At 35.7% G+C, this 27,305-nt stretch overlaps 1 protein-coding gene across 1 annotated transcript in view; it reads left to right on the top strand.

Moving 5' to 3' along the window:
- Window positions 1-27,305, top strand: part of SGSM1 (small G protein signaling modulator 1) — a 1,353,076-nt gene that overhangs the window by 1,208,555 nt on the left and 117,216 nt on the right. The window lies entirely within an intron of this gene.

Below are 27,305 nucleotides of genomic sequence, written 5' to 3'. Positions count from 1 at the left end.
GGATTTAGTTTTATTTTATTGCTAGATGGATAGCCAACTGGCTCACTGACAACATACGGGTCTATATTACCAGACTGAATGTTAGGTTGTCAAATACCTAAACATGTAACTGGTAATACTGAAAGCCAAAAACTGCAAACAGCCACTTTCACTCAGGAAAAGAATTCCATTGGCCATTATGCGGATTTTGCCCGTTTGTCTAATATAGAGTGATCTCAGAGTTGGTATATTTAGTTAGGGAGGGTGGGGGGCACAGCCACCCACATTGGGGGGGGTGCAGGGCATCACCCCCCACTTCATTTGGGTTTAAAATTTGGTTTTTTTTTATGGCCAAGGGAATTCTTTCCCTGCATGAAAGCAGCTGTTCGCGGTTTTTGGCTTTTGATATTACCAGTTCGACTGTTTAGGTATTCGATAACCTAAACTTTCAATCTGGTAATATAGACCCCAACACATACACTGTAAAAGTTGTGGACTGCACCTCCACCACTAGATCACTTACCAATAGAATACTACTACAAGGATTTGTGCTAGGCCCTCAACTGTTTGTAAACTGTTTTTCTGAAGCCCAGGCAAAGGTAGATAGCCTGTGGGTTACCAAGTTTGCAGATGACTGTCAACCAGTCACAATCATATAGAGTCCCCCAACAATGTTAACATATTACAGAAGGGGCTGGCACAGACAAATGATTGGTGCCAAACTCAAGGCTTGAAAATTAAAGCAAAAAATGTCTCATTATCCCCTTTGGCAGTGAAGTTCCCCTGCTAATTATGATATACATAGCACCCCTCTAAGCTCAAACACAGTGTTGCGAGACTTGGGAATACATGTTGATAACAATCTACACTTCAGGCACTATGTGTCCATAGTGGTGAGACACACATTCTACATTGCATGCCTCATAAATAAGGCCATCACATCCAAAACCACAGAGGTCATAGCTCTGCTGTACTTTACCCTTATCAGACCACTAATTGAGTACAATGTTCCCTTCTCTGTGTACCTCAATAGACACCTGCAGCAACTGGAGAAATCACAGAGGTTTGTGACAGGAAGAATCCAGGGCCTCCAAAACATGACATACATGGAAAGTCTGAAAGACCTCTCACTGTACTCATTATCATGCAGGCTGCTGAGAGGTGACCTATGCCTGGCCTACAGAGCAGTCTCAGATGCTGCCCTACTGGAAATGCTGGACATTTGCAAATCAAGTGGGACAAGATTAACTTGCTGCAGGGATCTCAACATAGTCCATGACATAAAAAAACACGCTGGGGAGACAGATCTCACAGTGATTGTCACTCCTCTGTAATAGGCTCCCACTGCATGTGAAGCAGTGCTCCTCAATGCCCCTATTCAACTGCAACCTTGACAACTGGATAGGTGATTGTAAATTCACCTCATAGACAGAGCCAGTTGGTGCTGATCACAAAATTGCTGTGCCAACAATGACCATCTAACTATGCTGAATAAGGCCACTTCTGTTTTTTCATGGCTATGCTTGTAAAGCCATTGGGCTAGTAACCTCCTGTAACATATGAAGCTATGAACCTATGCAGTCCTCCCAACATCTCTCCAACATGGCCTGATGATGTCATCCTCTATAAGTTGACCCGCAGTCTTGTAAAAGTCAGACTTGTGCCATAGAACTTGTGTAAAGCACTGGGTTCTGTAGTCTGTGTGCTTAGATAGGTATGGGTTCTGTTCTCACTGCAGTCAACTCTGTGTGTGTGTGTGTGTGTGTGTGTGTGTGTGTGTGTGTGTGTGTGTGTGTGTGTGTGTGTGTGTGTGTGTGTGTGTGTGTGCGCACGCGCTCTTGCTTGACATTATACAGAGTCATTCACACCAGCATGTGAAACACTGTTATTGCCATATTCTCCTCAAAAGACACTGCTGATGTCATCAGCTATAAAGTTTTGTCGCAGACACTTCAAGTCAGACTTAAGCTGTGACACTTGCATTAAATACATAGGTCTTTAGTCTATGTACTTGGATAGGTAGGGGTTCTATTCTCACTGTAGTCCACTGTATGTGTGTGCATGAGTTTGTGCTTCTGCTTGACATTACAGAGAGCCTTTTACACCAGCACGTGAGGCACTGTTATTTCCCTATTCACCTCAACAGATACTGCTGTCAACAGCTATAAAGTGTTGTTTGAGACACTCCAATATAGAGTTGCGCTGTGGTGCTTGCCTTATAGACAGAGATCTGTAGTCTGGCCACTAAGGGAGGAGTTCTATTCTCATTGCATTCAAGTGTGTATGTGTGTGTGTGTGTGTGTGTGTGTGTGTGTGTGTGTGTGTGTGTGTCTGTGTGCGTGCTTTTGCTTGACATTGCAGAGAGCCGTTTACACCAGCATGTCTGACACTATTACCATATTCTCCACAACAGACACTGCTGATGCCATTAGCTATATCTTATTTGTGGAAATGCACTTTTCCCACCAGGGCAGGGTCAGGGACTGGCCTGGAGGCTAGGCAGAAGTCACCTCATCCTATACGATACAGATTACGGTGACATGGCTTTCAGTCTATCCACATACATCATGATATGGTTTGTAGGCACTGTGTTTTCCTGATGAGAAACCCCTGTGGTCTCTGCAGCTGCTGCATGTGTCTGGTGCAGTACATTCAAAAGAGAGCTTAATACTCTATTAGTGTTCTGATGAGGTTTGAGTACAGATCTATATTACTCCACTGGTAGAGGCTGATTCACCAACTTCCACAGTATGTGTTCTGTTAGTGAGCCAATTGGTTACCCCATCTAGTGATTTAAGGGTTAATCCCCAGCTGGGAGAGTTTTTCAATGATACCTGCATGGGGGATTGTGTCACAACCCTAGGTGAGATCAGGATAGGTAGTATGTATTGTTTTGCCTTCATCCAGGCCTACCACTCAGTATCAATGGTGTGACAGCATCACAGATCACCTGTGGTGTGACTTGGCACATACACTTTCCTGATACAGTTGAATACACACTTCAGCACACCCTGCACATGGGCTGTTTTCCTGTAGAAGGGTGTACATCAACATGCATCCATCTGAGCTGGGGGGTGCAGCACCTGACGCATGCATGTATAGACATAGCCTAACTCTCTTCAACTGTGAGGTAAACCAACATGTCATCATGGACCTTTTATGAATGGGCACTAGTAATATCCTGGCTGTGTGCAACAGACTTGTGTGAGTTGTTAATGCTGCATCATGTCTGTTACATCTGATAGATGTCCTCAAAGAGTTCATCAAGGGCATACATGATGACAACACTATCATCCTGTGGAACTTGACAAGACCAAAATATTTGACACAACTTCACACTGAGGTCTTTGATCAGCACTGTCAGATGTGGCCATAAACAGCCATATCACCAAGTGGGTAGACCAGTGTATCACATACGTGACATCTAACTATGTTGACATGTGAAGTGGCTTATATCTCAGGTCCTTTGATCAGGTCCATACATCAGGACTGTCTGCTAGGCCCTTTCCTGTTTATTATTTAAGTGATGGACATCACAGATGACCTATGCATTTTATGGCCAAATAGCTGTCTGAAGGACTATAGATTGTGGCAAATTATTGACTCCAACTGTGATATTAGCATAATACAGACAGTATCATCACATGCCAGCATTTGCTGCCACAGTCATGACAACACCTGCAATGACAAGGAAACATGGGGGGATTTGTTACATCAGGAAAACAAACACACAACCCAAGTATAATATAGACATCACACCCTATAATCAGACCAATATGTATGTGACCTGTGTCCTGGGGTAGATAGTAAGTGGAGCATCCACCAATATGTGGTCATTGTGCTGACTACTCCCTTGTATGTAACACAGTACTGAGTATGTGAAGGACATCCACATCAGAGGCCATAATACTTTCATAGTTCCTAGCCTTTCTCACACCCATAACTGAGTACAGTGCACCCTTCTTTTTTTTGTAAAAACTTTTTATTGGATTTTAAGCAACAGAATCATTATAACAAAGCTAAACAATCAACTAATACAAGTAGAACTACCTACAAAGTCCATAACAGAAACATTTTCTATACATTATTAATTTTTTCTAAAAGATCTTTAAGTTTTAACCCTGACAGTTGTTTATGAGTAATATTTGATATTCTTGCATGAGCAGTTTGTGTTTCCCTATTACATACATTTTTTTGCTGAGGAAATTAATTCTGAAAAAGAGAGGATGCTTTTACATTTCCAGTTTATTGTGATAACTTTCCTTACTATAGCAAGAAGAGACCAGAGGAGAGGCAATTCTGTTCTTGGAATGGAATCCAGAACTGGTGTGTTAAACAGTAGTAATGAATTAGTTGTATTACAATTATCTGACCACAGTGCTTTAGTGAAGTTTTTGAAATCTATCCAAAATAAAGCAACTATTTTACATTCTAAGACCATGTGAATCCAATTTGCATTTAAACTTCTTCACACCTCCAGCACTTGATATTGTCTTTTTTATATATTAGAGCAATTTTGTGTGGAGTTAGAAAACTTCTGTGTAAGTACTTCCATGTAAAAATTCTCCAATAAAGGGATGAGGTTGTATTACTAACAGATTTAAAAATTAAAGTCTTATTAGCATCTAAAAACATTTCATTATTTATCTTTGTGGAATAGTCCCAATGGGACGTATCAAAGACCATGAATTTGGATCTCAAGATCTTATATATAATCAAAAGAGACAACTTATTTTTATTTTCTAAACTGTTAATCTTAAGGAAGAAATCCAATAGCTTAGGAACTACCTTTGAATTCATAATCAATTTTAATTGTATCTCATTACTAATAAATTATTTGAATATTTGTATATTTAATCAATTATTTTGTCTTATATCTTACCAGGAGATAATTAGCTTCATGCAAAATATTATTGTATAAAATTGATGCCAGAATTTTAAACCATTTTTGTCTTTTTCTTTTGTTGTATTTAAATTAAATGAATCTAAACAGCCATTAGTGAAAGCTATGGGAAACATTAGGAATAATACATCTTTAATAAGGTAATGCATTACCTTTCTAAAATTTGTTAATATATATAGTTAACAAATGGAATGGAACTAAGGTCTTTTTCTTGTATTAAAACTAAAATCTTTTATAACCAAGTACATTTTGTCCACATCTGAAAGTAAATTTTTATTTATTCCTGGAATGTTAAGTGATAGTAAGACTAATTTATGAATGGTCTTCCAATTTGAATTATAATTTGAATTTAACCAATGGCTCCCTAAGTTAAGAATAACAGATTTAGCATATAATTAGAGTTAGGAAAACTAATTCCACCATCTTCCCAACTTTTAACACGCCAATCAAACGCTATTCTTGGTTTTTGCAGATGCCATAAAAACCTGAGTAATAAAGAGTTTATTTGTTTAATCAATTTTTTGGATGGAAAAGCAATTAATGACTATATAAGAAATAGGATATTTGGCAGAATAATCATTTTTATCAAAGTAAGTCTGTCTTTCATTGTGAAAAACATTTTGTTCCAGTTATCCAGAATTTTCCGTATAGTGTTAATTAAGCATTTATAATTTACTGTTGCCATTTCATTCCAACTCTATTTTATAATTGCTGCTAGGTATTTAAGTTGTTTATTTTCCCAGGTAAACATCTTATATTTTTTAAAGAAATACTTATTTTTTATTTAATAATAAGGTTTCAGTCTTATTACAGTTAAAACTTAAAACATGAAATTTTCTCAAAAAGTTTTAATGCATTAATAATACATTCTAGAGAGGAATCAATGTCTCTGACTGTCAATAAAATATCATCAAAAAGTTGTATCTTGGAGCAATAATTTTTCTCAATGGAGAATACTTTTATCTTTGAATTTGCTCTAATAAAGTTTGCAAGAGGTTCAATTGATAAGGCAAATAACAAAGAAGACAATGGACATCCTTGTTTTGTGCCTTTCGATATTTTTATAGGGCTTGACAAAAAAATCCAGTGTAACAAAGGATATCAAATTCTCATATAATGCATGTATTAAGTCAGTGAATTCTGTTGAAAAATTATATTCTTTGAGTACTTGAAATAAATATGTCCAGTTAATGGAACCAAAAGCCTTGTCTAAGTCTAAGCTTTGATTGGAAGTTCTTTATTTTTTATTGGCTATGACAAACAGTGAGAAAAGTCTGATGACATTATCCTCAACTTTCCTTTGTAGAATGAAGCCTGTTTGATCATCATCTATTAGCCTTGATATCATCTGATTCAATCTCTTTGCAAGCATAGATATTAACATTTTATAATCAACATTTAAAAGTGAAACAGAGTGATAGGAAGAACATAATTTTAGATCTTTTTCTTGTTTCAAAATAGGAGATATCATAGCATATTTCCATCAGGGAGAATTAATCGAGTTATTTCTAATTTCTTCAAATGCTCTTAATAAAATTCTTATCTGAGAATAATTTATATAACTTAAGGATTACTCCTTCTAAGCCAGGAGCCTTATTATTTTTAAAGTTTTTGATTTGCTATTTTAATTTTTTTTAAATATATTGGTTTATTTAATTTAGTGTTTTGCTTTTTAGGCAATGTATTTATTATATTTTCTTTCAGGACATGATCATTCAAATCATCACTATCCAAGGTGGAATTGGTTTTATTAACTATTTCACAATATTTTCTGAAAGTTTCTAATGCATCTTTCACATCTGTAGCACTTTTAATTTTGTTTCCTACATTAGAAGTAATTTCTGTATTATGATTAATGTTATTTAGACTTTTTGATCTAGTCACTAACCTATGTAAATTTATGGGGTTAACAGAATATGACTGTAATTTAATTTTTTTCTAATTTATTCAAACTTTATAATTCAATATTTCTACATACGTTTGATGTAGACCTTTTAATTCTGAATTGAACCTATGTCATTAAATTTTAAGTTTAGTTTTAAGGTATTAATTTTTACATGTAGATTAATTAATTCTTTATCCCACTCCTTTCTTTAATTAGATACCAACTTTTAATTCTTCCATATAAGTATGCTTTTAGTGTGCCCCACAGGATAACATCAGACGTTTCATTATCATTATTATTAAGCATTAGGAATAAATTTAACTGTTTTAAAAAACAATCTTTCAATCCATTTATTTTTACAGTGTAGGCTGGAATGCTTTGCCAGAAGTTTCAGTCACCAGGCTTAATATTGAAGTTAAAAACAATGGCATTGTGGTTGGATAATGGACATGACATTTGCTTTAGAAAACAATATATCAGAAATAAAAACTTTATCAGCAGTATGAGTACCAAATCTATATGAGTAATGTGTGTAGTTTAGAGAATTTGGCAGTTTTGTATCATAAATAGCTTTTAAATGTGTAGAATTGATGAAGTGATTCACTTGTTTGGCAACAGCTGATAAACTAGGTTTCCTGTCTTTAGTAGTGTCTCTTGCAGAAAGAATAAAATTGAAATCACCAGCCAATAAAATGTAACCTTTTGAATATGATGAAATGATTTCTAAATATTTTCATGCAACTTTAGATCCAATACCAGGAATCCAATAAGCATTAGCAAATGTGAAGTATTTCTTATTTATCTCTAAAACAACTAACCTCAACATTCCATTTTTATCTGAATATGTGTTAATTATTTTGGGCATTGTCAATGTTTTCTTCCATAAAATAAGAGTGCCTCTCCTCTTTGAATGATAGTATGACTCTACAAAGTTTGAGTAATCCTTCAAAAGTTATCTAAGTCTTTCTTCATTAGATGAGTTTCATGTAAAAAAGGAATATGAACTTTATTTATTTTTACATATTTGATTAAGCTACTTCTCTTCATAGGGTTGTTGAGACCATTGATGTTTAGTGATATGTACTTATAAAGAGACATTTATGAAATTATATTTGAATACAGTCAGTTATGTTATGGACACAAAACCTAACCTAGTCACTAACAATATTAAGTTAAAACTATTTACATCACCTAACACAGAATAAGTAATTCCTGGTTTGATGATATAATCATCCAAACCACCATCAGTCATTACTGAGTCACTAATTAACTACTTTCTAGTGCTACTACCTCAAGACTTAATCTAATTAATAAAGTTAGTTTAATAAACAGCTACTGCCTTTTAGTACTGATATTATAATCATTATCCCCTATAACAATTAACTCTAAAACATTAAAGAATAAATAAATAAATAATAAATAAAACCTATTCATATTAAAATAAACTGTGTAATTTATGATCTAGACAGTAAATATTTATATCTGTCAAATAGTACTTTATAAAACAATTTATGCCAAAGTGAATTGGTATTATCAAATAGTTTCTTCACTTAAATATATTCTTATATATTAGCAACATCAGTATAAACCATAACAATAATGATATTTTGAATGAAGCTTATGTTCTTCAACTTTAGTATTTGTATTGACTATTATGTTTACAGACCGATAAAAGTATATCATGTGCTCCAAACATAAATTCCATATACTACAACTTTTAATACCACTACTTATGTTTAATTTCTAGACAGTACATGTCTGCAATTTTGTCATGAATCATGATGAGTGAAACTTTTCTGAACATTGCTACCCCTTAATTAACAAAAGCAGATGCAACAAATGCAAAAATGAAAAACTCAGTTTTCTAATTTCCTCTTTGGGGCTCATCCTGAAGAATTTCTAATGGAATTCCACCAGTATCATCAGTGGTATGTAAACCTTTTCTCAGAACATATCTTTATGAGTCACAGTTGACTCTATGCTTTTAAATATAGGATGGATCAACTTATGCTATTTTTAGAGAACTTATGTGTAGGTGTGTATATATATATATATATATATATATATATATATATATATATATATATATATATATATATATATATATATATATATATATATATATATATATATAAAATATCAATACAAATGTGACTGCCTTCCCCCTATAACTACATCATTGCATAGAATTAACTAACCCTAGAAACTATTTTTGCCTCTAAGGTATTTGTTTTCTCAGTAGTATTGCTATTTACCTTCTAGATTATCAAATCTATGTTATATAATCTATTGCAAGAGAAAAAATGAAGAAAAACTAATACATAATAAAGTGTCCTATAATGAAATTACTTATTTTATATAATTTCCAATTTAATATTTAACTGTTTTATTTAAACTTTGAGATGTATTTGTAAAATGTTATACATAATTGAACACGCAAAGCTTAAACATAATAAATCTCTATTCAGTCTTACTTTATGTTCTAAATAGTCTAATTTATATTAATAATGGTTGAATCTATGTAATTAAGTTACTAGCTACACTTCTAACATAAGGTAAGCTATTAAGATATATATGGTCACTAATCCCCCCCCCAAAAAAAAAAGAAAAGCACACCTAGATGGGAATATATCACTTAATTCTTCCAGAGCAATCTGATCCATGTCTCCTATGATAAGATAACAGAAATCTAAGCTTAATAACACATCCAGTATATTATTTCAATAACTTTGCAATCTGTGAAACAACAGGTCTTAATTACATGTATATTTCAAAGGATATAAAGCTAAAGTTTAGTATCTGATAACATTCTGAAGCACCAAAGCTAAATGGTTTGTGTTTGAGCTATTATAAAACTACTATTTCTCAAGAGGTGAATTATAAACATGAGACCATAAAAATGATCATTCTATATAGTTTAGTCAACAGGAACAAATGATGGGGAAGATGTTAAAGCCTTCTTCTTTTCTTTCCAGTGAAACTATGCTTATTTCTATCCTTGACTAACTGTGGACATTTCTTCATCATTGACCTATTATGTTAAGCATCCATTTCTGACCATGAACAGATTATAAATAATCATTCACGCCTAGATTAATTTTATGTATAGTCTGCACTGAGGTATGATTTTATTACATAATAAATTAGGAGATTTAAAAAACAGTATAAATACTGAATTCTGTCTTTGAGGGGAGTAGAAATGAATTCAAAATATTTTTCCTATATATTAACTAGTTTTGTCAAACCCCATATTCAGTAAAAACAAATCTCCTTATTCCCAATGTTCAAGGCCATAGTTTATGATATTTTTAACTTAAAAATCTTAAACAAAATATCTATGAGTAATGTGTAAATTTGTAAGTGCATATATAAATGAAAGAACTTATATATAAATACCTGCACACTCACTTAATAGAGAACTTATAATCATATCTGCATGTGTTAATTCCAGTTTTTATTGTAAGATGACTAACATCATTGCATCTCTATAACTGCCTCACTGCATCTCTTCTATTACAATAAACAATTCCAATAATGGGATAAATTGCAAACTAATGTATTAATAAAGTCAGCTACTTAATATAATTTAAGGCAGACACTACCAATGTCAAAGGTTTGACAATATCTGGTGAAATGCCTAAATTGAAACAGTCTCATAAATATGTCAGCACTGTACTAGCCATCTTTACATTAACAAAAAAAAAAAAAAAAAACGTAAAACAACAAGTAAACTATGCACATATAATACCATTCAGGAATAATATCAATGTTTCATTTTGCTATACACATTGAGGTTGCAAACTGGTATGTTTAATAAGGCAAACCCTTCTTATTGCATTTACACTGCATATATTCACCTATGAATCACTGTTTAAACATATACATAAGCTTACTGATCCCTTGAAGCTCAAAGAATCAGTAAATAATAAAGATGACAGTTCTTGCCTCTATAATCTGTTTGAGTGCTTTGTTTTAAATCCAAATTGGATCTGTTTCTTCAGTAGCTGTTTCTGCTCATTCCATTAAACCATTCCAGCAAGCGTTTATCTAAAGAGTTCAAAGGTCACGCTGGTCTGTATGCTTTATCTTTGGACTGTCAGAAGTGCTATGCACAACTGATGAGCAAGCAGAATGCTCATGGCTCATGAAAACTGAGGTGAACTTGCATTCTAGTGGGAATATTGAGTCTGTTTAAACTAAAACAGCAAGTGTCTCATGCAGAGTACAGTATAATGCAAATAATCAAGAAGGAGAAAAGAAAAAAAACACAAGTTAAATCACATTAAAGTAGAATACAACAGTACATAACAGAAGCTTAAGTATTTCACTTACTACCTCCCACTCCCACAATGAAAAAAACTAAGTATTTACTTACACATACAATCAATGCATATTAACTCAATAACAAAAACAAAAAAGAAAAAGGAAGACTGAATGAATGAGAAGAAAAAGGAGAGATATGAGTATGGTTTAAAGTCTTATGTAGAAGATGAGTTTAAAAGAAGAGTTAAAGTAAAGGATAGCAAAACAGGAAATTACAAGCCCCCACCCCTTCCCAAAGAACTATTAACTGCAGTATTTATTTAAAAAGATGAATTTTTCACATTACTTATGAAGAAACTTAATGATACATAAATAGCTTTTTTTCTATATTAGTATTGCAAATAATTAAATATGTATATGCTAACATTATTTAATTAAGAAAGATATTGCTTTGTGAATGTGTTTTTCCGCGGCAGTATTGAACTAGTATTCAGTATGATAATATAACAAGCAAGTGTAGACAAATTACTTTTCTTTAAACTTTTTACTGCATTTGTCTTTAGTAGCCAGAGTACTTTTAGTTGCTTGACTTTTCAAACTGGGTAAAGGCCAATCCATTTCTTCATTTTTGTCTAATAAATTGCTGTTCTGTACAAAGTCCAAAGCTTCTTCGAGGTTATTAAAAATTCTTTGACACTCAGGAAAGGAGATTTTGATCTTGGCAGGAAAGATAATTTGGGCTTTGATATTAGACTTCTTCAGATTTTTGATTAAAGGCACAAAAGCTTTCCTTTTAGAAATTAATGTAGCAGTATAGTGATTATCAGATGTAATACTTTTCCCATTTGTTTGAATTGGTGTACCCGACTAAGCAGCTCTCACAGCCAGATCTTTGTCCTGTGCAGATAGAAATTTGACAGTTATGGATCTTGTAGCACATGTGTTGCTTGAAGAGAAAACATTTGACAAAAATCTATGAGCACTCTCTATACCAAAGGATAGAGATTCAGGTAAGTTTAATGCTTTAGGTAACCAGTCATTTATAAACTGAACCATGTTATTGCCTTCCATTCTTTCTGATACTCAATATATTCTAATATTATTTCTTCTGGATCTACTCTCTAAATAAGCCACTTTTTCCAGAAGTAGGTTATTTTGTTTTGATAAGAACTTGATCTGGCTTTCATTTTCAGTCTGTCTTCCATCAATATCATTGACTGATTCTTCGATGGTTGCAATTTGGTCTGAATGTTTTGTAATCATTTTCTTAAGTATATCTAGTTGCTTCTTACTGTTTTGCTTCATATTATCCATTATACTTTCCAAATTATCCATTTTTATAGAAAGGTCCTGTATACTTGTTATAATTGCCTGTAATTCTTTCTTCATTGTATTGTCCTGGAGAGAAGCTTTTGAGTGACACATAGCTACTTCTATCTGAAGAACTTCTGACAGGAATAAAGTCAAAATAATTTCAGAAACTTGGTATTTTTTATTAATAAATGTTACAAGACTGTTACATCAATAAGAAGAAATAAATATATTCAAAGTTACTAATGGTAAGACTAAAAAATCCCATCAGAAAAAGTATATTGAGGCAGAGCAAACGTTTTGTGCAGTTAACTGCTTGACATCTTAGCCACGCCCCTTACAATGCGCCTTTCTTCATGTTCGTCCCTACACGTCTTCCACTGATGTGTAACTTAAGTGTACCACCTTAGTCACAGTGGGCTGTCACACAGCTTATTGGCCATACCTATGTATTCCTTTTGTGGCATAAACATTACTGCTGAACCTCTATCAAGTTGTTACACCAGATGCATGTGCGCTACCTGTTCTGGTGATTCACACACTACATAACTAGGTGTTTGACAACATTTATAGCATGAATAACATTTGTGACAGTGTGGATTGTGCCATATATATCTGCCATGCACACCAGTCAACTAGCCTGTATTGCACTTAATGTAGCATACAGGTATAGCAATGTCCTTCCTAACACCTCCAGCAGATGCTACAGTGCCAGGACAGTATGAGTGATTACCCTCACCTAGATTGTAAATGTATCATAATAGTTGTGCAATTGAGTTTGTGCAGAATCATCTCTGATCAATCTAAATCACATATGTTATGTCAGAGGCATGGGATCACTGGTGGTATTTTTCTGATACTTTCCATGATTGTGGTTGATTCTATTTACTGATGTCCATGAGCCTCTCTAACTGTGTCCCATTTGCTGGAGACCTCTGCTGAGATTACACATATATTCAGGCAAATCAGTTTGTACAGCTTTACAGTTTGTACCTTACCCCAATTGTATGCAGCATCCCTGATAGATGTCCTCTGCTTAGTTCATGTAAGTATGCTTATCTCACACAGACATCCTCCCCATTATTATGTCAACTTATGTGATAGTCACATTTTCACTGTGCAGTGCGTACAGTACCATATTGATATGTGAATGGTGTTGCAGCTACAACCATCTTCCATTGACATGCCCTCATCTACTGTATATTAAGTTGTTCCATCTGTCCTCTTTCCCTGTGTTCATTCCTACAATTCATCTGTGTGTCCCTGTTCAATACACACTTCCCCTGAGTGTTTTATTTACATGGCAGTCCATGTTCCCTTACAGATCATTTACACAACTTCAGTACAGAATGCCGGGAATGGGGTTTCACAATACTCTGCACTGTAATGCACTGTCCTATTCTGTGTTTGGACCATATACTTAACAGTCATACCTCTCAACTGTCTAGATATTCACAGTATGTCTAGATGTGTTCCTTATCAAATATGTGGCTTTCTGTGATATCAATGAGATGATCTCACGACTGATGTGACACAATGTTACATACATGTCAGTTTCGGACTTCAAATCTTTCAGAACATGTATCTTAATACAAACCCCTTGTTATTCTAGCACATTTCTATAGGGCAAATATATCAAATGTGTCCCTATTTATGGGTCATTTAGATGTCCTGCAGTAAGATATTGAGAGCTATCTGTGAAACCCTGGTGATCATTGTGGCACTCCACGCAAAACTGCGGACTGTCATTGCTCTGATTTAAACAGGAGTGCTATTCATATTCACTTAAATGGTTTTCTGGCTGACAACACTGTTCACAGCCACAAAACATTGCTTATTTATGTTTAAAACTAGTAAAACACATGATGAATCCGAACCAAAAACACCACAAATCAAAACGAAAAGGTCTGGTCACACGAAGCAGTCAATGAAGGCAACCACAAACAGGATAATATGTCCAAAGTAAATCCACAGGATCCAAAGTATTAAAAAATAAGTCTTTTATTGAACAAACACAACGATTAAGCGCTTTCTTTTCCAAGCAGGAAACTTCATCAGAATCTGTTTGCTTCACATCCCTTCGTCATTTAAATAGTTTACCTCTCATTATCATTGGATGGACATCAATAAATTATTTTTTTTTAATACGTATAATTACTTATAAATAGTCCATAAGAATTTTTTGTAAATTATATATAAAAAGCTGATATATAGAGTGCTTGTTATGTTAATAAACCATTTTAAAAACTTCTATATAAATAAGCCTGTATATAAAAAATGTATGTATATGAATGAAATAATAAAGTTGCAAATGTTGATAGTTACTTGTGTAATTGATACATATATCTATATCACATAAATAAATACATAAATAAATATATAAAATGCAATAATGCTTCATCATAAACAAATTTTTGTCATAACATAATAAATATATAAAATGCAATAATGCTTCATCATAAAATTTTTTTATCATAAAAACATTTTTCTATCCTAGGGCTTTATCAGTTGCTAGCAGATGGCTTTTAGTTTCAATACTGATGTTAAATTAACATGGTCATTTAGACCAGGAAAAACACATGCATCATGGGGTGAGGTTATAGGCAAGACAGGTACTTTTAAATGTGGGCATTGCAATCAATGTATTTTTATAGCCAATAAAGAAGAATTGGTTATACCAGTACCACAATACAGATGCCGTGTGAATGAACTGTACAATTGTCGGACCAAAGGGGTGGTTTACATAGCTTACTGTCTGGTATGTTGGGGATTCTATATAGGCAAGACAGAACGCAGTTTAAAACAACTTATCTATGAGCACATGTATGAAATCAGTAAGAAGATAGAAAGTAATGCACTGTATAGACATGCTTTAAATTGTGTGAACACTGACTTCAAGTTTTGCATATTGGAAAAGGTTCAAATTACAGAAAGGGGGATGACTGGCAGAATAGGCTTGAGTGTAAGGAATTGATGTGGCAGTTGAGGCTTGATGCATGTGTTTTTCCTGGTCTAAACGACCATGTTAATTTAACATCAGTATTGAAACTAAAAGCCATCTGCTAGCAATTGATAAAGCCCTAGGATAGAAAAATGTTTTTATGATAAAAAATTTTTTATGATGAAGCATTATTGCATTTTATATATTTATTTATGTATTTATTTATGTGATATAGATATATGTATCAATTACACAAGTAACTATCAACATTTGCAACTTCATTATTTCATTCATATACATACTTTTTTTATATATGGGCTTATTCATATAAAAGTTTTTTAAATGGTTTATTAACATAAAAGCACTCTATATATCAGCTTTTTATATATAATTTATAAACAATTCTTATGGACTATTTATATGTAATTATATGCATTAAAATAATTTAATTTATTGATATCCATCCAATGATAATGAGAGGTAAACTATTTAAATGACGAAGGGATGTGATGCAAACAGATTCTGATGAAGTTTCCTGCTTGGAAAAGAAAGCGCTTAATCGGTGTGCTTGTTCAATAAAAGACTTATTTTTTAATACTTTGGATCCTGTGGATTTACCTGGGACATATTATCCTCTTTGTGGCTGCCTTTATTGACTGCTTCGTGTGACCGGACCTTTTTGTTTTGATTTTTATTTATGTTTAAACATTGTGTGCGGCATGAATATGCATGCCACTCACCACCTCGTGTAAATGTAAACCCCCATGTAGGTTTCATGCGAAGACTACACAGAGTTTATTGAATCCCGGGAAGTGTTTGCTTACTTCATTGCTTTTACGTGTCTGTCTCTGTTATTCTTGAAAGGTGCCTGTGAAGTGTTACAGAATATACACCTAAAAAAGGAATATAGGCAAGATAATGGATTTCAATACAGCTTCAACTTTTCACAAGTTTTGTGCAGTTTGCAGTATTCAGTCATCCAGATGCGACTATTTTACTTCTTTTTCAGTATTAGTGAATAAGAATTTGAAAACTACAACAATATTAAAGTCTGTATCAATTCCACAAGACTCGCAGGATCAATTTTTGTTATTGTAAACATCCCCCAGACAATGGCCACAAAGTAAAAAAAATAAAAAATAATGATTCTTTGAAGACAGCAGTTGTTGTCAGTTCTTCATTACATGCTCCAAATTTTATAACAAGTAGAGTGAAGCGACACTGTTTTGAAGATTGAAACAAGACAAACTTTGAAAGAAACCACTAGCTGAAAAAAACAAATTCATTTATTATTTATTTATTTATTTTACATTTGTTGACCAGGGTAGTCTAACTGGATATATATCCATTTTCAGTAGAGGCCCGGGGAGAAAAGCTCCAAACATCAACAGTGACAAAAAAATAAATAACACAATATATAGTAAATAACCAAGTTAATAACAATACATTGGCTACATAGGTGAGAACAAAAGTTTTACAGAGTAACTTAGTAGTTTAAAGCTAAGATTAAATACAGAGAACTGGGCCATGTATCCTCAATGTTAAACTAGCTGCAAATCATTTGCAGAAGCTAAAATAATGGGCTTTAGTCATTTTGAACTCTTCTGTATTGTTTAATACTATTTTGTTCCATTCATATCGCTGCTTGATTAAATCTGTTTGGCCAGGATTAGAATCAGTTTTGATTTGATATAAGGTCATGGGTTCATAGGTCCATAGTTGAGTATTAGATAGCTGTCCTTGTGGTTTAAGGCATGTGAGAATCAAACACTATACCTTGTGACTCTAAGGTAAACACTTTACCCATTATACCAACCTCTCTCCTAAGTGAGAGACTAACTGCTGAAGGTCCTAGGTGGCTTAGAATACTCAGATTTTACCTAGCGCTTGTTCCCTTGTGTTGAATTTACTATGCATAGCTGCCCTAAGTGCAGTGCCGCGCTAGAGATATCTCCATAGCAGATAGTTCGCCCAAGTAAAGTTCTGTCTTCTGATACTACAGGAAGGACACCTTGTCACGTCATCAGTGAGTTACTTATCCATTTCTGCTTTGTCATAACTGCTTGCACTGAGTTGCACAACTTCCTTTCAGCTGTGCTATTCTAGTTCATAGGTGTATACTAGGCTAACAACCACTAAGATCTTTATAAGCCTAGCCATGCAACCCAAATGTGCCCCCAGTTATATGTTCTAGATGTTTATATAAGGGTGAGTGCTAGTTATGACATGATTTACTCACTGCCTCTGTCAGTCAGAGTCATGAGTGCCACACCAGGGGTAAATTTTTGATTTCCAATCCAATGGTCCAAGTTATGCTTAAATAGGGTCAAGAAGAGGCTTTGTTTCACATTGATGGGGTGCCTGTTCCCAAGAAAGGGAATCATCAGAATACATAACTGTCTCTCCAATATGTCCTATTTATGTTGCAAGTAAAATTTAAGTCTTTAGATCTAGTAGTTCTGATGCTGTTTTTAGCAGATATGTAAAAGCTTCATCAGAGCGGAGTCCAGGGATGCTTTGCATGCTAGACATAGATCAACTCTCAGTAGTCAGTAGGACACTGAGTAAAGAGACAGGGCTTTGAGGTGATCAACATAGGACATTGTGATTATGCCCTGTATTCTTTTTGTAAGGAACCTTTGTGGACATTACAGTTGCTGCATTTGTATAGTCAGGTACATACCGATGGGGGCACTGTACTCAATGGTGGGTCTGATGAGTGACCTAATTGCCATGCACTTACTTATAAGTTGAGCAGCATGGAAGGATTTCCTTACTACCTTGAATACATGTTGGTCAAAGGCCAGGTTAATGTCTATATGTGTTCCCAGATCCCTGACTTGTGGGTCAACTCTTAAGTTTGTTTCATTGTTGATGTAGTTTCCTGGGGTGGCTGACTAATGTACTATAATGCATTTCTTTGCATTGAATTTTAAATGATGGCTTTGGCACCAGTCATTTGTCTGTGTTAGACCCACTTGTCAGATGTTTGTGTCTTGGGATTCTATGACTGCTCCCCGTTTGCATTCATCTGCAGACTTGGTCAAACAGAGACCTTTAACATTAGCCTTGACTTCTGAGAATTAGATGCCGAAGAGGAGCAGGCCCAGCACAAAGCCTGGAGGGACTCCATTGGTGACTGGCCTCTAGTGTCACTAATCCTAACTTCCTGGATCCTGTCTGTCTACTAGCTGCTTATCCAGTATGTTATATGGGGGTTTAAGCATAATTCTGTAAGTTTGTAAATAATGCCAGAGTAGGTATTGTATCAAATGCTTTAGCCAAGTGAATGTAGGCAGTATGCACTGTTTTACCCTCATCCATTGCCTTGGTGACTTTCTCAAAGAAGTCCACCAGGTTCACTAGGCATGACCTTCCTTTGGCAAAGTCATACTTGGATGGATCCAGTGTCTTAAGGTCTCCTATGTCGTTGTTGATCATTTCCATTTTAATTCTTTCCATGGCTTTGCATATAAGACTAGGCAGACTAATGCATCTGTAATTTCCGGGATCTGTTGATGGTCTGCTCTTATGAACAGGGACAACTGATGAAGCTGTCTGTTCTCATGGCATGAAGCTTGTTTTAAGACTATAGTTAAATAATAACTCCAGTGGCCCTGATAGGTCATGTTTTAGATTAGTTAGGAAGCATCCTGGGATATTATTGTGGCCCATTGAGGCTGTCTTCTTCACCTTAGCGAGCACAGCCAGGACATGCTCTGTATTTATAGTTGGAGGGGTTATGTTTGAAGGTATTTCTTGGGAGGTGGCTGGGGATGAGTGGGTGGTAAAGTTGGAACTGAACTTTCCATCTAAAATCTGCAGTGAACAGTGCTAGATACACTGAGCAGTATAGTATTTTGCTGAAAATAAAACATGCCCAAGTAACTTACAAAGCTGTAATATTTCCCCAGCCGTTCTTTAGCTCCTCGGCTACTTTAATTGTAGCAGCATTGGTCATCATGGGACATCAACACACAAACACACACCCCTCCATTACCAGCCTTATAGCAATCTCTAGCCTGCAGTCCAAATGTATTCTTGACCTCTTCCCATTCTGTTACCTTTCCCTCTCTAATTATTTACTCCCAGTATCTTGGTTCCTTTGCCAGTTTTTGAAAGTAAATTCTAGCCTCCTCTTACCTGTTCACTGTACCCGTAATTACAGTCATCTCTATCGGCAGAATTTCCTGCCCCCATTCCCATGTTGGCTTAGTTCTTAGAATACTTTCTGCTACTTTATGGCTATAATATTCTGTATGGTTATTGTTATTCTGTTTGAAGATTAAAACAAGACAAACTTTGAAAGAAACCACTAGCTGAAAAAAAACCAAATCATTTGCAGAAGCTAAAATAAGACATATTTTCAGATGAAACAACTACATTTCTTTCAAAGGCAATGAGACTAATAGACTTTTGAAACTGTCCATCATTTCTTTTCATTTGTAGATTTTAAAATATTCATTATGGTTTCCATTTTACTTCCTGCTCCACCAGCATCATTGGCTCTTCAAGGTGAATTGACAGAAAGTGGAAAGTAGTGGTTGAAGAAACAATGTCACTTCATGTTTAACTAAAAAGAGTTAAAAAACAAGTTTCAATTTTTCTTCACCTGGCAGGAGACGATGCAGTTATGATATTTCAAACATTTAACCTTAATAAACAATAGCAATCTGATCCAGCAGTAAGTATTGCAAGACTGAAAAGAACTTGCAGTATGTTTTCCATTTAGTTTTTGGCTAGAAACCAAGGCTCTCTGGAATCTGTTGATGCAAAGTGTCTGGGACATGTATCCTCAATGCTTAACTAGCTGCAGTACATGAAAAGAGAGAAAAAAGCCAAGAAAGCACATGCTCTTTGTTTGCATTTAAGTCTCCTAGATATTCTTGTAAGTTTGAGCTCTTTTTGTATCACGTTACAATTTTACACTATTTTATGCTTTTTGAATTGTTTTTGCATTACCTGTACATTTTATGTTATCTTAGTTGCATTCTGGTAGTAGTGCCTTTCCTGATATTATTGGTTGGGCTTTAGTCATTTTGAACGCTTCTGTATTGTTTAATACTGTTTTGTTCCATTCATATCGCTGCTTGATTAAATCTGTTTGGCCAGGATTAGAATCAGTTTTGATTTGATATAAGGTCATGGGTTCATAGGGCCATAGTTGAGTATTAGATAGCTGTCCTTGTGGGTCATTTTAAGGCATGCCAATTTTCTTTTCAAAGGTGAAAATCAAACACTATACCTTGTGACTCTAAGGTAAACACTTTACCCATTGTACCAACCTCCCTCCTAAGTGAGAGACTAACTGCTGAAGGTCCTAGGTGGCTTAGAATACTCAGATTTTACCTAGCGCTTGTTCCCTTGTGTTGAATTTACTATGCATAGCTGCCCTAAGTGCAGTGCCGCGCTAGAGATATCTCCATAGCAGATAGTTCGCCCAAGTAAAGTTCTGTCTTCTGATACTAAAGGAAGGACACCTTCTTACATCATCAGTGAGTTACTTATCCATTTCTGCTTTGTCGTAACTGCTTGCACTGAGTTGCACAACTTCCTTTCAGCTGTGCTATTCTAGTTCATAGGTGTATACTAGGCTAACAACCACTAAGGTCTTTATAAGCCTAGCCATGCAACCCAAATGTGCCCCCAGTTATATGTTTCAGATGTTTATATAAGGGTGAGCGCTAGTTATGACATGATTTACTGACAGCCTCTGTCAGTCAGAGTCATGAGTGCCACACCAGGGGTAAATTTTCAATTTCCAATCCAATGGTCCAAGTTATGCTTAAATAGGGTCAAGAAGAGGTTTTGTTTCACATTGATGGGGAGCCTGTTCCCAAGACAGGGAATCATCAGAATACATAACTGTCTCTCCAATATGTCCTATTTATGTTGCAAGTAAAATTTAAGCCTTTAGATCAAGTAGTTCCGATGCTGTTTTTTGCAGATTTGCAAAAGGTTCATCAGAGCGGATTCCAGGGATGCTTTGTATGCTAGGCATAGATCAACTCTCAGTAGTCAGTAGGACACTGAGTAAAGAGACAGGGCTTTGAGGTGATCCACATAGGACATTGTGATTATGTCCTGTATTCCTTTTGTAAGGAACCTTTGTGGACATTACTGTTGCTGCATTTGTACAGTCAGTTACATACCGAAGGGGGCAATGTACTCAATGGTGGGTCTGATGAGGGACCTAATTGCCATGCACTTACTTATAAGTTGAGCAGCATGGAAGGATTTCCTTACTACCTTGAATACATGTTGGTCAAAGGCCAGGTTAATGTCTATATGTGTTCCCAGATCCCTGACTAGTGGGTCAACTCTTAAGTTTGTTTTATTGTTTATGTAGTTTCCTGGGGTGGCTGACTAATGTACTATAATGCATTTCTTTGCATTGAATTTTAAATGATGGCTTTGGCACCAGTCATTTGTCTGTGTTAGACCCACTTGTAAGATGTTTGTGTCTTGGGATTCTATGACTGCTCCCCGTTTGCAGTCATCTGCAGACTTGGTCAAACAGAGACCTTTAACATTAGCCTTGACTTCTGAGAATTAGATGCCGAAGAGGAGCAGGCCCAGCACAAAGCCTGGAGGGACTCCATTGGTGACTGGCCTCTAGTGTCACTAATCCTAACTTCCTGGATCCTGTCTGTCTACTAGCTGCTTATCCAGTATGTTATATGGGGGTTTAAGCATAATTCTGTAAGTTTATAAATAATGCCAGAGTAGGTATTGTTTCAAATGCCTTAGCCAAGTGAATGTAAGCAGTATGTACTGTTTTACCCTCATCCATTGCCTTGGTGCCTTTCTCAAAGAAGTCCACTAGGTTCACTAGGCATGACCTTCCTTTGGCAAAGTCATACTTGGATGGATCCAGTGTCTTAAGGTCTCCTATGTCGTTGTTGATCATTTCCATTTTAATTCTTTCCATGGCTTTGCATATAAGACTAGGCAGACTAATGCATCTGTAATTTCCGGGATCTGTTGATGGTCTGCTCTTATGAACAGGGACAACTGATGAAGCTGTCTGTTTTCATGGCATGAAGCCTGTTTTAAGACTATAGTTAAATAATAACTCCAGTGGCCCTGATAGGTCATGTTTTAGATTATTTAGGAGGCATCCTGGGATATTATTGAGGCCCATTGAGGCTGTCTTCTTCACCTTAGTGAGCACAGCCAGGACATGCTCTGTATTTATAGTTGGAGGGGTTATGTTTGAAGGTATTTCTTGGGAGGTGGCTGGGGATGAGTGGGTGGTAAAGTTAGAACTGAACTTTCCATCTAAAATCTGCAGTGAACAGTGCTAGATACACTGAGCAGTATAGTATTTTGCTGAAAATAAAACATGCCCAAGTAACTTACAAAGCTGTAATATTTCCCCAGCCCTGCTTTAGCTCCTCGGCTACTTTAATTGTAGCAGCACTGCTCATCATGGGACATCAACACACAAACACACACCCCTCCATTACCAGCCTTATAGCAATCTCTAGCCTGTAGTCCAAATGTATTCTTGGCCTCTTCCCATTCTGTTACCATTCCCTCTCTAATTATTTACTCCCAGTATCTTGGTTCCTTTGCCAGTTTTTGAAAGTAAATTCTAGCCTCCTCTTACCTGTTCAATGTACCCGTAATTACAGTCATCTCTATCGGCAGAATTTCCTGCCCCCATTACCATGTTGGCTTAGTTCTTAGAATACTTTCTGCTACTTTATGGCTAAAATATTCTGTATGGTTATTGTTATTCTGTTTTGAAGATTGAAACAAGACAAATTTTGAAAGAAACCACTAGCTGAAAAAAAAACAAATCATTTGCAGAAGCTAAAATAAGACATATTTTCAGATGAAACAACTACATTTCTTTCAAAGGCAATGAGACTAATAGGCTTTTGAAACTGTCCATCATTTCTTTTCATTTGTAGATTTTAAAATATTCATTATGGTTTCCATTTTACTTCCTGGTCCACCAGCATCATTGGCTCTTCAAGGTGAATTGACAGAAAGTGGAAAGTAGTGGGGGAAGAAACAATGTCACTTCATGTTTAACTAAAAAGAGTTAAAAAACAAGTTTAAATTTTTCTTCACCTGGCAGGAGATGATGCAGTTATGATATTTCAAACATTTAACCGTAATAAACAATAACAATCTGATCCAGCAGTAAGTATTGCAAGACTGAAAAGAACTTGCAGTATGTTTTCCATTTAGTTTTTGGCTAGAAACCAAGGCTCTCAGGAATCTGTTGATGCAAAGTGTCTGGGACATGTATTAACTAGCTGCAGTGCATGAAAAGAGAGAAAACAGCCAAGAAAGTACATGTTCTTTGCATTTAAGTCTCCTAGATATTCTTGTAAGTTTGAGCTGTTTTTGTATCACGTTACAATTTTATACTATTTTATGCTTTTTTAATTGTTTTTGCATTACCTGTACATTTTATGTTATTTTAGTTGTGTTCAGGTAGTAGTGTTTTTCCTGATATTATTGGTTGGGCTTTAGTCATTTTGAACGCTTCTGTATTGTTTAATACTGTTTTGTTCCATTCATATCGCTGCTTGATTAAATCTGTTTGGCCAGGATTAGAATCAGTTTTGATTTGATATGAGGTCATGGGTTCATAGGTCCATAGTTGAGTATTAGATAGCTGTCCTTGTGGGTCATTTTAAGGCATGCCAATTTTCTTTTCAAAGGTGAGAATCAAACACTTTACCTTGTGACTCTAAGGTAAACACTTTACCTATTATACCAACCTCCCTCCTAAGTGAGAGACTAACTGCTGAAGGTCCTAGGTGGCTTAGAATACTCAGATTTTACCTAGTGCTTGTTCCCTTGTGTTGAATTTACTATGCATAGCTGCCCTAAGTGCAGTGCCGCGCTAGAGATATCTCCATAGCAGATAGTTCGCCCAAGTAAAGTTCTGTCTTCTGATACTACAGGAAGGGCACCTTGTCACATCATCAGTGAGTTACTTATCCATTTCTGCTTTGTCGTAACTGCTTGCACTGAGTTGCACAACTTCCTTTCAGCTGTGCTATTCTAGTTCATAGGTGTATACTAGGCTAACAACCACTAAGGTCTTTATAAGCCTAGCCATGCAACCCAAATGTGCCCCCAGTTATATGTTTTAGATGTTTATATAAGGGTGAGTGCTAGTTATGACATGACTTACTGACTGCCTCTGTCAGTCAAAGTCATGAGTGCCACACCAGGGGTAAATTTTCGATTTCCAATCCAATGGTCCAAGTTACGCTTAAATAGGGTCAAGAAGAGGCTTTGTTTCACATTGATGGGGAGCCTGTTCCCAAGAAAGGGAATCATCAGAATACAAAACTGTCTCTCCAATATGTCCTATTTATGTTGCAAGTAAAATTTAAGTCTTTAGATCTAGTAGTTCCGATGCTGTTTTTTGCAAATATGCAAAACGTTCATCAGAACGAAGTCCAGGGATGCTTTGTATGCTAGGCATAGATCAACTCTCAGTAGTCAGTAGGACACTGAGTATAGAGACAGGGCTTTGAGGTGATCCACATAGGACAGTGTGATTATGTCTTGTATTCTTTTTGTAAGGAACCTTTGTGGACATTACAGTTGCTGCATTTGTATAGTCAGGTACATACCGAAGGGGGCACTGTACTCAATGGTGGGTCTGATGAGGGACCTAATTGCCATGCACTTACTTATAAGTTGAGCAGCATGGAAGGATTTCCTTACTACCTTGAATACATATTGGTCAAAGGCCAGGTTAATGTCTGTATGTGTTCCCAGATCCCTGACTAGTGGGTCAACTCTTAAGTTTGTTTTATTGTTGATGTAGTTTCCTGGGGTGGCTGACTAATGTACTATAATGCATTTCTTTGCATTGAATTTTAAATGATGGCTTTGGCACCAGTCATTTGTCTGTGTTAGACCCACTTGTAAGATGTTTGTGTCTTGGGATTTTATGACTGCTCCCAGCTTGCAGTCATCTGTAGATTTGGTCAAACAGAGACCTTTAACATTAGCCTTGACTTCTGAGAATTAGATGCCAAAGAGGAGCAGGACCAGCACAAAGCCTGGAGGGACTCCATTGGTGTCACTAATCCTAACTTCCTGGATCCTGTCTGTGTACTAGCTATTTATCCTGTATGTTATATGGGGGTTAAGCATAATTCTGTAAGTTTATAAATAATGCCAGAGTAGGTATTGTTTCAAATGCCTTAGCCAAGTGAATGTAAGCAGTATGTACTGTTTTACCCTCATCCATTGCCTTGGTGACTTTCTCAAAGAAGTCCACCAGGTTCACTAGGCATGACCTTCCTTTGACAAAGTCATACTTGGATGGATCCAGTGTCTTAAGGTCTCCTATGTCTTTGTTGATCATTTCCATTTTAATTCTTTCCATGGCTTTGCATATAAGACTAAGCAGACTAATGCATCTGTAATATCTGAGATCTGTTGAATGTCTGCTCTTATGAACAGGGATGACTGATGAAGCTGTCTGTTCTCATGGCATGAAGCCTGTTTTAAGACTATAGTTAAATAATAACTCCAGTGGCCCTGATAGGTCATGTTTTAGATTATTTAGGAAGCATCCTGGGATATTATTGTGGCCCATTGAGGCTGTCTTCTTCACCTTAGCGAGCACAGCCAGGACATGCTCTGTATTTATAGTTGGAGGGGTTATGTTTGAAGGTATTTCTTGGGAGGTGGCTGGGGATGAGTGGGTGGTAAAGTTAGAACTGAACTTTCCATCTAAAATCTGCAGTGAACAGTGCTAGATACACTGAGCAGTATAGTATTTTGCTGAAAATAAAACATGCCCAAGTAACTTACAAAGCTGTAATATTTCCCCAGCCCTGCTTTAGCTCCTCGGCTACTTTAATTGTAGCAGCACTGCTCATCATGGGACATCAACACACAAACACACACCCCTCCATTACCAGCCTTATAGCAATCTCTAGCCTGTAGTCCAAATGTATTCTTGGCCTCTTCCCATTCTGTTACCATTCCCTCTCTAATTATTTACTCCCAGTATCTTGGTTCCTTTGCCAGTTTTTGAAAGTAAATTCTAGCCTCCTCTTACCTGTTCACTGTACCCGTAATTACAGTCATCTCTATCGGCAGAATTTCCTGCCCCCATTACCATGTTGGCTTAGTTCTTAGAATACTTTCTGCTACTTTATGGCTATAATATTCTGTATGGTTATTGTTATTCTGTTTTGAAGATTGAAACAAGACAAACTTTGAAAGAAACCACTAGCTGAAAAAAAAAAACAAATCATTTGCAGAAGCTAAAATAAGACATATTTTCAGATGAAACAACTACATTTTTTCAAAGGCAATGAGACTAATAGGCTTTTGAAACTGTCCATCATTTCTTTTCATTTGTAGATTTTAAAATATTCATTATGGTTTCCATTTTACTTCCTGCTCCACCAGCATCATTGGCTCTTCAAGGTGAATTGACAGAAAGTGGAAAGTAGTGGGTGAAGAAACAATGTCACTTCATCTTTAACTGAAAAGAGTTAAAGAACAAGTTAAAATTTTTCTTCACCTGGCAGGAGATGATGCAGTTATGATATTTCAAACATTTAACCGTAATAAACAATAGCAATCTGATCCAGCAGTAAGTATTGCAAGACTGAAAAGAACTTGCAGTATGTTTTCCATTTAGTTTTTGGCTAGAAACCAAGACTCTCAGGAATCTGTTGATGCAAAGTGTCTGGGCCATGTATTAACTAGCTGCAGTACATGAAAAGAGAGAAAAAAGCCAAGAAAGCACATGCTCTTTGCATTTAAGTCTCCTAGATATTCTTGTAAGTTTGAGCTGTTTTTGTATCACGTTACAATTTTATACTATTTTATGCTTTTTTAATTGTTTTTGCATTACCTGTACATTTTATGTTATTTTAGTTGTGTTCAGGTAGTAGTGCTTTTCCTGATATTATTGGTTGGGCTTTAGTCATTTTGAACGCTTCTGTATTGTTTAATACTGTTTTGTTCCATTCATATCGCTGCTTGATTAAATCTGTTTGGCCAGGATTAGAATCAGT

The sequence above is a fragment of the Protopterus annectens genome, chromosome 4.part0 (genome assembly GCF_019279795.1).
Source record: "Protopterus annectens isolate FY-2018-M chromosome 4.part0, PAN1.0, whole genome shotgun sequence".
NCBI classification, from domain to species: domain Eukaryota; kingdom Metazoa; phylum Chordata; order Ceratodontiformes; family Protopteridae; genus Protopterus; species Protopterus annectens.
Note: the sequence above shows the minus strand (reverse complement) of the source record. Positions and strands in the feature narration are given on the sequence as shown.